Genomic DNA, 13,098 nt, shown 5'->3' on the forward strand with positions numbered 1-13,098 from the left:
TGTTAAGAATTTCCCCCTGTAAATGTAGCCTTTGATAATGTTCACAGCTCCGGTGAAGTCCGAAACATCAGCACTTGTCTTCTGAACGATAAAACATGTTTAAGGGACACGTTTTTGCAACCCAAAAGGATCATTCTAAACGGACTTGCAATTTCGCCGTATCGAGTTATCTCTGTAGCAATGAGATCATTCGAGACGAAAGGCGGCACATTTGATATTACTTTGGTTGCCGGAGCCATCAAAGGAGTCACAGGCACAACGCTTCCTTAATCCAAATTCCATTTTCGGTAAATTGATTTAGTTTTTCTGTTTTTACGAACACAACAACTGCCTTATTCATTCGTGATGATGAGATAATATTATCAATCAATGTATAACACAATAAAACACATTAAAATATGATAACATCATAAAAACATGATTTGAATGAAATGTTATCCTGATTTTATTTATTTTTATTGTGTTATTACTGTTATGTAGAGCTCTTTGCTCTTCAGACACGACTGTTAGAAAGAAAAACAAATTGTGAAATTTGAATAATCTTGATTTGTGCCTGAAAGAAAGAGAGACTGAACGTTTTAAATCTCACCTTCGTCTAGCTCTTTTTCTTCCTAGGACTGCAACCTGCAATAAACAAACAACACATGAATAAATAAATACTAACCCTTAAGGGTACATTTGTACATTAAATTTATATTAGTAGATTTAAATGTTAAGAATTTCCCCCTGTAAATGTATTGACAATGTTCGCAGCTACATACTAAACTCTACTTCATGTTTGCCGTCAGATTATGGCAATGTAACAATGATACACAATATGAAAAACAATTATGAAAATTTGAGTAGTTGACAGATAAACCACACTTGTGTCCTATGGTGTAACAGCAAAAACTATAAAGATAAATCTCCCTTATGCTATTTTATGTAAATAAGAATAATTACTATATAAAAGTATAAATTAATTTTTCAAAAATCATGTAATATAATATCAATCAAACTGCAGTTGGTTTGTTTTGATTTAAGCCATAATAACTCAAAAAACACAGCTAACTAACACAATAAAGACACACACTTAGACCATCATCCCATTATACCTCTAGTCTACAGAGGTCTGAAATCCTAGATTCAAAAAAGCAATATAGGCGGAGAATGAGCCAAATGCATTGCATAGAAAAGTAATCATTAAATCATTAGAACAAACGTGTTATGATCACAGAGGTTCATATAAGGATATTTTTTCTGCCAGCGGTTTATTATCATGTTAATTTAGTGTGCCTTTAGCCCCAACAACAGGGGTGCTTTTTACCCCATATACCATACTTTTACATATTCTTCAGTTTTTTTTATTGTTGCTTTAATTAACTTGAACAAAACAGAAAATCATTCACAACACCCTAAAAATACAGTATATTGAGTAATTTGAACGATTATTATTTACTGCTTAAAACTACAACATTTTGAAAAACATCAAATATTAGATCAAATTAGCACCAAATCAATTTTGCGCTGGTGCCCGCGATAGTGTCACAGATAAGCTGAATATCCACATGCAGAGGGAAAAGTGCATGCTTTGGAAAGTGCTACAGCATTTTTTTGTACCAAGTAGAGGTTTACAGGAAAATAAAATCAAAGGAGCCTTTTACCCCATTGAGCCTTTTGCCCAGTACTGTATAGCACAAATATATATATTATATGTATAGTAATCGAAAATTTGCTAACATGAAGTAACAATTTTTTGTTATATTCTTATTAAATACATTCCTATCAAATTAGTCAGAGTATATCGTTAAATTTAAGCCTAAACTTAACTTAAAAGATAGTAAATTAATAGGCTAAATACCTATAATTGATTCGTTTTTTAATTGTTTTATTAACCCAGTCTTCCAGGGAGTTAGTAACTTACAGTAAATTGTTTGTTACCGTTTTAATTTAATTAGTAGAGCCTGCCAATCAACATCGGAGAGCCACCTCCAGGCTGAATTACACAAAGACACTAGACCTCCGCCAAAAGTGTTCTTTTCATTTGAATGTCAAACCAAGACTTCAATCTGTTAAATGTAGGCTATATATCCTACCATACGACCTAGAATCTATCCCAGCTAAATTTATAGCCAGGAGCCGCTACTGTTAGATGGACCGGTTACACGTGCGTCTTTCTGCGTTAAATAATGGCCCAAAATAAATATGAGTAAATTGACGCCAAAAGCAGCGCATGCTGTCAGTAAATCTGGCCGTTTTATTAACTGTTATTAAATACAGAACTGCTAAATAGACTTTAAATTCTCTTGTGTTTCATGGAAAAAATAAAACGGCATAATAGAAGGATGGTTAGATGATGGATGGCTGCCTCTAGATGTATATCTGTCTGTTATACAGTATGGCAGATACAAACAATATCCACCTTTAGTTTATAGACATAATAATATAGTTATTTGTTTTGAAACAGAATTTTCTAGCAAGTGTTACAAGTTTTAACGTTTTCACTTCAGTCACTTTTGCTGTACAGAACGGTATGTTCTATACCTTTTGTTCATTTCATGACGTGTATGCTGTGTTGAAATCTAACTAATTAAGCTTAAATATTTTTGAGTGATTGAGCTACAACCAAAAAGCGTACTTTGTACCGCTCCCCTATTTGGTGATTCAGTGCAGTTTTGAGGAAAAGGTGATTATTTTTTGTTTAGATGTTTAACACTTAAACATTTTCCCAACGAGACTTTTCTTTAGCCTACTCAGGCCTTAAGTGGTTGATTTTGTCATCTTGGATTCTCACTCAACTGTGAATAATTATTAATAACATTACTGTATTTGACTTCATGTAACATTTTGTTCATGTAGCGGAACGTTTTGTATCTTTATGCAGCAATTTAAATTAAACACGATGAACTACATAGCATGATATCGTAAAAAAATGTTATTGTTGTCATAGTTCACTACTCAGTTTAAGCTTTGACATAAGCTTTCTTTACGTAACGTGTAGCCTACATCATAGTCTATGGATAGATACAGTGAGGGAAATCATTATTTGATCCCCTGCTGACTGAAATACAAATCAATTTATAACCTTTATATAACATTTTTTTCCATTTTATAGACCCTTCATTTCTTTGTAAGCAGGCAAACTTACAAAATCAGCAGTGGATCAAATAATTTCCCTCAATGTATATGAGAAAATGCCGCACAATTAAAATAAATAAATAAATCATAATTGTCAATAACCCTCGCTAATATTGTAATTTCAGTTATGATTTCGATTAATGGAATTTACATTGTTTTTATCTCATTGTCTTGCATGCATTTACTAAACCCTCTCTGTAAACATTTTTCGAAGCCGTTAAGTTCGAAGTGGCTGACATGTTTCAATATGGTGCTATGTGACATGCAACAAAACAGTGATTAACATAATATAAGTTTGAATTTGGTGACTTACACAACGAAATGATTATTACAAAACACATTACCGAAATTTACTTTCATGCTGCCAAAACGCTCTTTGTCCAATATCTCCAAGAACACACATCAAAACTTTAACAAATTCACGCAGCACTGAGAGAAAAGGTTTGAAAGCACAACACAGCTAGGGTCGACCCTGCATATATATGAAAAATATCCGTGAACTTTACAGTTTCCCCCGCTTTACTTTGTGACCCGCTCTCCCCACAACTAAAACACTCAATGAACAGTTATGACACATTAAAATAGCAAAAGAAATAGAAGAGAATTAAACATCGACTTGCTGATATTTCTATCAATGTATTTTCATTTCAGTATCGATGTACAGTAAGCTATATAACTGAAGACGTTTTGAGCGCTTCTGGCCCCAAACGCCATGACTCCGCAATAAATCCATTAACCATCAAAGCTACAGTAGGCCTAACTGTAATAGTGAAAACCTAAATACTCAACAAATCAAACACTGAGGCTATTACTCACCAGTTAGAGCGCAGAGACACAAAAATACTTGAATGTTCATCTTATTCCTCGACAGTAACGCGTTAAACTGACAACACGACCCCACAAGTGACTAACGGGATGACTTTTTTCCGCTAGCGGAAACTGGTTTAGCAGCTCAGTGCACCTGATGAAGGAAGAGCTACATACGTCAAGCGCACCTGTGATGGCACTCAACCACACCCTTTGCAGATTTTAAATGCATGTTTGAGCTCTCTGGGGCTTTAAAATGATAAATGCGTTTTCCACCCATTTTAGACCCCAACTCTTAAGTTTATTTGGTTGATTTCCCGTTTATATTTTTGCATCTTACCATATTATTAATTTGAGGAGAATGTAGGCCAACTTCTGAAAATACCTTCACGTCTCGCACCTACAGTCCTGCTCACCATTATTGGCACCCTTGGTAAATATGAGCAAAGAAGGCTGTAAAAATAAATCTGCATTGTTTCTCCTTTTGATCTTTTATTTAAAGAATCTACAAAATTCCATCATTTCATTAAAGCAAAAATATTTAAAGTGGGGGGAATATAACATTATGAAATAAATGTTTTCTCTTATGCACCCTGATCACAATTATTGGCACCCTTAGAAATTCTTATGAGTAAAATACCTCCCAAGTATATTCCCATTGATATTTACATTTTCTTAGCACACCAAGGTGACTAGAAACATGACGTTGTCCAGTTATGACTTCTTGTTGCACAGGAGAATAAATATTAGTAACACAAAGCCCAACCCCCCTTAATCATTTATCACAATGGATAAAACCAAAGAATATAGTTCTGATGTGCAATATAGTTCTGTTGAGCTACACAAAATACAAAATGGCTTTAAGGAAATAGTTAAAACAATAAACAATGTCATTTCCAACATCAGGGCAATGATCAAGAAGTTTTAATGGACTGGAGATGTTGAAAATCAGCTTGAAACAGGATGTGTGTCTATATTGTCTCAATGCACAACTAGGAGAAGAATTTGAGTGGCCAAAGACTCTTCAAAGAGCACAGATGGAAAATTGCAGTAATCAGTTGAATTTTGGGGTCAGAAAGCATTTAATAAAAATAAAGGAAAACTGCACCTCCATCACCACAAGTTGTTTGGGACACTGTTCAAGAAACAAATCTTCTGCTCTTATGCAAAAATAAACTGCACCATATTAATCTGCCATACTGGAACTTCAACCAGGACTGGGGTCTATGGCCATATGGAATGAAAAAGAGTTTTTTTGGCAGCAATAACACAAGATAGGTTTGGTGCACACAGGGATAAAAGAATGCCCCATGTCCACAGTTAAATATGTCACCAGATCTTCATTGTTGTGAACATATTTTTATACCAGAGGTTCTGGACATTTTGTTCAGATACATGTCATCATGTTTTATATCAAATACCAACAAGTAAAAAAATCAAAACCTGACTTGCTCTGCTAGAAATATTATAATGGGTCGTGGTTAGATCGTCCATCAGCACATTGGTTCAAAATAAACATTAACATCAATAAACAATGGGTCACTGAACACAAAATCAAGATCCTGCCATAGCCATCCCAGTTCCCTGACCCGAACCCTAGAAAATGAGTGATGTGAACTGAAGAAGAGGGAGGACCAACATTTGAAGGATCTGGAGAAATTCTTTATGGATTAATGGACTCAGATGACTCTCAATGTAATCTCAAACCTCATCAGACTGAAAAGAAAACACTCAGAGCTGATTTTCTTATAAATTAAGGTTGCGGGGTGATTAAGTACAAGGGTGCCAATAATTGTGATCAGGGTGCATAAGAGGAAACATTTATTTCATAATGTTATATTCCCCCCACTTTAAATATTTTTACTTTAATGAAATGATGGAATTTTGTACTGTAGATTTTTTAAATAAAAGATCAAAAGGAGAAACAATGCAGATTTATTTTTACAGCCTTCTTTGCTCATATTTACCAAGGGTGCCAATAATGGTGAGCAGGACTATGCAGGTCATTTTGTGCCCTAACTGTGTCTTTTTTTCACACTGCCTGTGAAAACCAGGCTAAAGTCTCCGGATCTAATTCCTTAGTTCACTAATTTCAATCTTGAATATGGCGTTACTCAGTCAATATTAAATATTTCACCGATGTAAGAACATTTTCATAGAATGTTCTTTGTATTATGTAGGTTGATTGTACACCAAACCGTAATTTTGATGGGTTTTCATCACAGGCTGGATCACATATTATCATTGTTATCTACAGTATGGTTTGGTTAAGCCATGAAATTTGATCTTGGCACTGGTTTGGTGGCACCCTCCCCTCTCAGGACTGTACACCAGAAGCAGATAACATGCGAAAAACAATCACCACAGACTCCATTTACTCAGACGTTTACTTGACAGACTTTACAGATCCCTGCTCACTAAGCCAATCACAAGATAAAAAATTAAAAAACCCACAATGGCCCGGTTTTACTGACACGGACTAGGTCTTAGGCAAGCTACTTAAATATGCTAATTTAACTTAGTAAAGACATTGCTGGTGTGGTCGCTCAGTGAGCTGACAGCTATAGGATGTCATTATACACCCTTCAAAAAGTGTGAAAAGTGATTAAATTCTAATATTGCTTAGGAGAAACAGTGAAGACTCCACTGTTCCCCGCCCCTCAAAGTGCTGAAACGTAAACGTCTTTTCATCTCGTTTTAAATTTAAACAACAAAATTAATTTTAGGCATGAAAATATTTATATGAATTCATGCAAATTAGCCATTTCAGAAAATAGTTACAAATTCCTGTGACGATTGGGCATCAGAGTTTGACACCTGGTTTAGAGGAAGAAATATGGAAATACGGTAATATGCATATTACAGACAAAGAGAAAAGACAAAATACAGGGATTAAGCATGAAGACTACAGGGTTTTACAGATGCATCTAAAGACCCAGAGAAAGGTGGGGTGGGGATAACATCATCCCAAGGTTAAAAGAGGCTGGAGGAAAAACAATTGCGGACCAAGTTTCAGTGTTTACAGGAGAGTTTTATAGCAGTTTTGATAGCAGTGAATAAAATAAGATATGGGACTGAACCAAATCTTATGTTTGGATTCAAGCTCAGTCTTGCTAAGCCTGCCCTGGACTATCAACTAATTTAAGAATGCTAAAGTCGGAGTGATTTAAATAATGCATTTACAACATACTTTATTTTATACATTTTACAATTAGGCCTACATATGTATATTTTTGTAACATATACACATTAGTTAAATTCTTCTGCTCTCTCCGTCTAAAATGTTGATCTGTTTGTCTTATGATGATTCTCACTGATGATCACTAGAGGTCACTGTCAGACCATAAAATACAGCCTTAAGTTTTTGATTGTTTGAAGTAATGTGAACATTTTAAAATGTAACAAATTGACTTGCAAAGCTAATTACATCAGATTTTACTAATTTAATGTGGCAAAACTGTACAGAGTTTGATATTTGATTTGATTTATTTATGATTTGCCCATGCATGAGATGTCAGGAAAACAAGATGAAAATGAGAATCAGGACACAGAACACATGGGCAGGTCCAGTCGGCAGTACAGGATCAGGGTTCTCAGGGGTTGAGAAGCACAGAGGGCTGTTGGGTGGTGGTGAGAGAAGGGGAGGGGCTGGGGGGGTGATGCGGTCCCAGGATGGTTCAGGCAACCAGGGCACATCAAGGCACAGGACATAAACCACCAGAGAAATAAACAGGGGAGGTAATGACAGGATCATTACTGGACAGGAAAACAATAATAAGACAATTAGCCTAATAAGATAACAGGAGGGTGAAGTTTAGAAAACCAACTCTAAGAAGCTTCGTTGTATACTTTCACTAACCAACGAATATCACAAAACATTGAGCATACAAACGCAGTAGCCTAATAAAAACCCAATTGGACAAACTTTTAAACAGTTGTAATATGCAACAATTTGTTATGTCATGTTATATGAGCTCATTTAGGTCACACAAAAATGTAGTAAAACCTTTTCCCACATTTTATTAAGCTTGAGCTAAATGAAGCCACACCTCTACATACCTCTCAATCATCTGGAGCAAAAATTCAGGGTAAAAACAGATTCATCCATGTTAATTGGAGTTTCTTTTGAATCCTTTTGTTCACTTCTCAAATCAAATATAAACTTGTAGCACGTTCTTTGCCACATTAAATAGTAAAATTGAATGTTTAGTTCAAGTTTTTCATGATGGGGTGGTGAGAGACACGGAGACAGAGGACCCAAGTGCAGACAGCGGGTAAGGGGTTAACACAAATTTTAATAAATAATAAGCAACAAAACAAAGACTCACGTGGGGGTAAAGTAACAAACATGGAAACAGGAACAAGACTAACTAAACTAACAGGACTAGACTAAAACACATCACAACTACAAAATAAAATAAACTAACTCAAAGACAGGAACTCACCACATTACACAAACACGACACAGTACAATGAACCAGCATGAGACAGAAGACACAAGGGCATTATAAAGGGGATAAATCAAGAGGGGACAGGTGCAGGACATGAACTAATTAACAAACAATAACGAGGAGACGAAAGGGCGGGAACAGAGACGCCACACCGGAGAGTGGAAGACCATCAGGGACAAAACGTCACTCTCCACATAAAACAAGAGGTTCTATCATGGTTCTGCCACTAGGTCAAGAGAAGCAAGACAAGGTGGGGCAGAACCATGACAGAAGCCCCTCCTTAAGGAGCAGCATCCTGATGCTCCTCAAGGAACAAACAAGACTAGACAGACTGTGACTAAAACACATTATACAAAACACGACCAAAAACGTGATACATAGGAAAAAGTTCAAACAAAGACATGGCGCCGGCTCGAAGGCCGGCTGGACAACACATGACGCCGGCTGGAAGGCTGGCTGGACAATACATGGCGCCGGCTGGAAGGCCGGCTGGACAGTACATGGCGCCGGCTGGAAGGCCGGCTGGACTGGACATGGGCTGGCTGGAAGGTCGGCTGGACAACACATGGCGCCGGCTGGATGGCCGGCTGGACAGGACATGGCGCCGGTTGGATGGCCGGCTGGACAGGACAGGGCACCGGCTGGAAGGCCGGCTGGACAGGACAGGGCACCGGCTGGAAGGCCGGCTGGACAGGACATGGCGCCGGCTGGATGGCCGGCTGGACAACACGTGGCGCCGGCTCGATGGCCGGCTGGACAGGACATGGTGCCGGCTGGATGGCCGACTGGGAGGCCGGCCATCACCGGCTGGGCAGGTCTGGATGTCGACATGACAGGACAGGATGTTGGCGGCTGGGCAGCGCTCTCTGGCAGCTGGGAAGCATCTCCGATGGCTGGGCAGCGCTCTCTGGCAGCTGGGCAGCAAACAAGGACAAACACACACAAACAGAGTCTACTCAACAGGCCTGGGCACCAGCTGGGAGGCCGGCAGGGATCTGCGGCGGGAACAGGACACCGGCGGCCTCAACCCTGGAGGGGAATCAGACGACCTCAACCCTGGAAGGGAGCCCGGCGGTCTCGATCCTGGACGGGGTTCCGGCAGTCTCGACCCTGGAAGGGAGTCCGGCGGATTCAATCTGGAAGGGAGTCCGGCGGCATCGACCCCTCCCGCTGAGATCCCTCTGTCTGCTGGGTCCAAAAGGGCTGGATCATTCTGTCATTAACGTGGGTGGTGAGGACAAGGACAGAGGACCCAGGTGCAGACAGCGGGTAAGGGGTTAACAAGACATTTAATAAATAATAAGCAACAAAACAAAGACCCACATGGGGGTAAAGTAACAAACATGGAAACAGGAACAAGACTAACTAAACTAACAGGACTAGACTAAAACACATCACAACTACAAAATAAACTAAACTAACTCAAAGACAGGAACTCACCACATTACACAAACACGACACAGTACAATGAACCAGCACGAGACAGAAGACACAAGGGCATTATAAAGGGGATAAATCAAGAGGGGACAGGTGCAGGACATGAACTAATTAACAAACAATAACGAGGAGACGAAAGGGCGGGAACAGAGACACCACACCGGAGAGTGGAAGACCAACAGGGACAAAACGTCACTCTCCACATAAAATCAAAGTTCAATATCATCGTAGTTCTGCACATAGGTCAAGAATAGAAGACAAGTGGGCAGAATCAGACTTAGCAAGTTCATTTGGTTACATTGTAAAATGTTCACATTACTTCAAACAATCAAAAACTTAAGGCTGTATTTTATGGTCTGACAGTGACCTCTAGTGATCATCAGTGAGAATCATCATAAGACAAACAGATCAACATTTTAGACGGAGAGAGCAGAAGAATTTAACTAATGTGTATATGTTACAAAAATATACATATGTAGGCCTAATTGTAAAATGTATAAAATAAAGTATGTTGTAAATGCATTATTTAAATCACTCCGACTTTAGCATTCTTAAATTAGTTGATAGTCCAGGGCAGGCTTAGCAAGACTGAGCTTGAATCCAAACATAAGATTTGGTTCAGTCCCATATCTTATTTTATTCACTGCTATCAAAACTGCTATAAAACTCTCCTGTAAACACTGAAACTTGGTCCGCAATTGTTTTTCCTCCAGCCTCTTTTAACCTTGGGATGATGTTATCCCCACCCCACCTTTCTCTGGGTCTTTAGATGCATCTGTAAAACCCTGTAGTCTTCATGCTTAATCCCTGTATTTTGTCTTTTCTCTTTGTCTGTAATATGCATATTACCGTATTTCCATATTTCTTCCTCTAAACCAGGTGTCAAACTCTGATGCCCAATCGTCACAGGAATTTGTAACTATTTTCTGAAATGGCTAATTTGCATGAATTCATATAAATATTTTCATGCCTAAAATTAATTTTGTTGTTTAAATTTAAAACGAGATGAAAAGACGTTTACGTTTCAGCACTTTGAGGGGCGGGGAACAGTGGAGTCTTCACTGTTTCTCCTAAGCAATATTAGAATTTAATCACTTTTCACACTTTTTGAAGGGTGTATAATGACATCCTATAGCTGTCAGCTCACTGAGCGACCACACCAGCAATGTCTTTACTAAGTTAAATTAGCATATTTAAGTAGCTTGCCTAAGACCTAGTCCGTGTCAGTAAAACCGGGCCATTGTGTTTTTTTTTATTTTTTATCTTGTGATTGGCTTAGTGAGCAGGGATCTGTAAAGTCTGTCAAGTAAACGTCTGAGTAAATGGAGTCTGTGGTGATTGTTTTTCGCATGTTATCTGCTTCTGGTGTACAGTCCTGAGAGGGGAGGGTGCCACCAAACCAGTGCCAAGATCAAATTTCATGGCTTAACCAAACCATACTGTAGATAACAATGATAATATGTGATCCAGCCTGTGATGAAAACCCATCAAAATTACGGTTTGGTGTACAATCAACCTACATAATACAAAGAACATTCTATGAAAATGTTCTTACATCGGTGAAATATTTAATATTGACTGAGTAACGCCATATTCAAGATTGAAATTAGTGAACTAAGGAATTAGATCCGGAGACTTTAGCCTGGTTTTCACAGGCAGTGTGAAAAAAAGACACAGTTAGGGCACAAAATGACCTGCATAGTCCTGCTCACCATTATTGGCACCCTTGGTAAATATGAGCAAAGAAGGCTGTAAAAATAAATCTGCATTGTTTCTCCTTTTGATCTTTTATTTAAAAAATCTACAGTACAAAATTCCATCATTTCATTAAAGTAAAAATATTTAAAGTGGGGGGAATATAACATTATGAAATAAATGTTTCCTCTTATGCACCCTGATCACAATTATTGGCACCCTTGTACTTAATCACCCCGCAACCTTAATTTATAAGAAAATCAGCTCTGAGTGTTTTCTTTTCAGTCTGATGAGGTTTGAGATTACATTGAGAGTCATCTGAGTCCATTAATCCATAAAGAATTTCTCCAGATCCTTCAAATGTTGGTCCTCCCTCTTCTTCAGTTCACATCACTCATTTTCTAGGGTTCGGGTCAGGGAACTGGGATGGCTATGGCAGGATCTTGATTTTGTGTTCTGTGACCCATTGTTTATTGATGTTGATGTTTATTTTGAACCAATGTGCTGATGGACGATCTAACCACGACCCATTATAATATTTCTAGCAGAGCAAGTCAGGTTTTGATTTTTTTACTTGTTGGTATTTGATATAAAACATGATGACATGTATCTGAACAAAATGTCCAGAACCTCTGGTATAAAAATATGTTCACAACAATGAAGATCTGGTGACATATTTAACTGTGGACATGGGGCATTCTTTTATCCCTGTGTGCACCAAACCTATCTTGTGTTATTTCTGCCAAAAAAAAACTATTTTTCATTCCATATGGCTATAGACCCCAGTCCTGGTTGAAGTTCCAGTATGGCAGATTAATATGGTGCAGTTTATTTTTGCATAAGAGCAGAAGATTTGTTTCTTGAACAGTGTCCCAAACAACTTGTGGTGATGGAGGTGCAGTTTTCCTTTATTTTTATTAAACGCTTTCTGACCCCAAAATTCAACTGATTACTGCAATTTTCCATCTGTGCTCTTTGAAGAGTCTTTGGCCACTCAAATTCTTTTCCTAGTTGTGCATTGAGACAATATAGACACACATCCTGTTTCAAGCTGATTTTCAACATCTCCAGTCCATTAAAACTTCTTGATCATTGCCCTGATGTTGGAAATGACATTGTTTATTGTTTTAACTTTTTCCTTAAAGCCACTTTGTATTTTGTGTAGCTCAACATAACTATATTGCACATCAGAACTATATTCTTTGGTTTTATCCATTGTGATAAATGATTAAGGGGGGTTGGGCTTTGTGTTACTAATATTTATTCTCCTGTGCAACAAGTCATAACTGGACAACGTCATGTTTCTAGTCACCTTGGTGTGCTAAGAAAATGTAAATATCAATGGGAATATACTTGGGAGGTATTTTACTCATAAGAATTTCTAAGGGTGCCAATAATTGTGATCAGGGTGCATAAGAGAAAACATTTATTTCATAATGTTATATTCCCCCCACTTTAAATATTTTTGCTTTAATGAAATGATGGAATTTTGTAGATTCTTTAAATAAAAGATCAAAAGGAGAAACAATGCAGATTTATTTTTACAGCCTTCTTTGCTCATATTTACCAAGGGTGCCAATAATGGTGAGCA

Source organism: Triplophysa rosa, linkage group LG25 (assembly GCF_024868665.1).
Source record: "Triplophysa rosa linkage group LG25, Trosa_1v2, whole genome shotgun sequence".
Taxonomy (NCBI): domain Eukaryota; kingdom Metazoa; phylum Chordata; class Actinopteri; order Cypriniformes; family Nemacheilidae; genus Triplophysa; species Triplophysa rosa.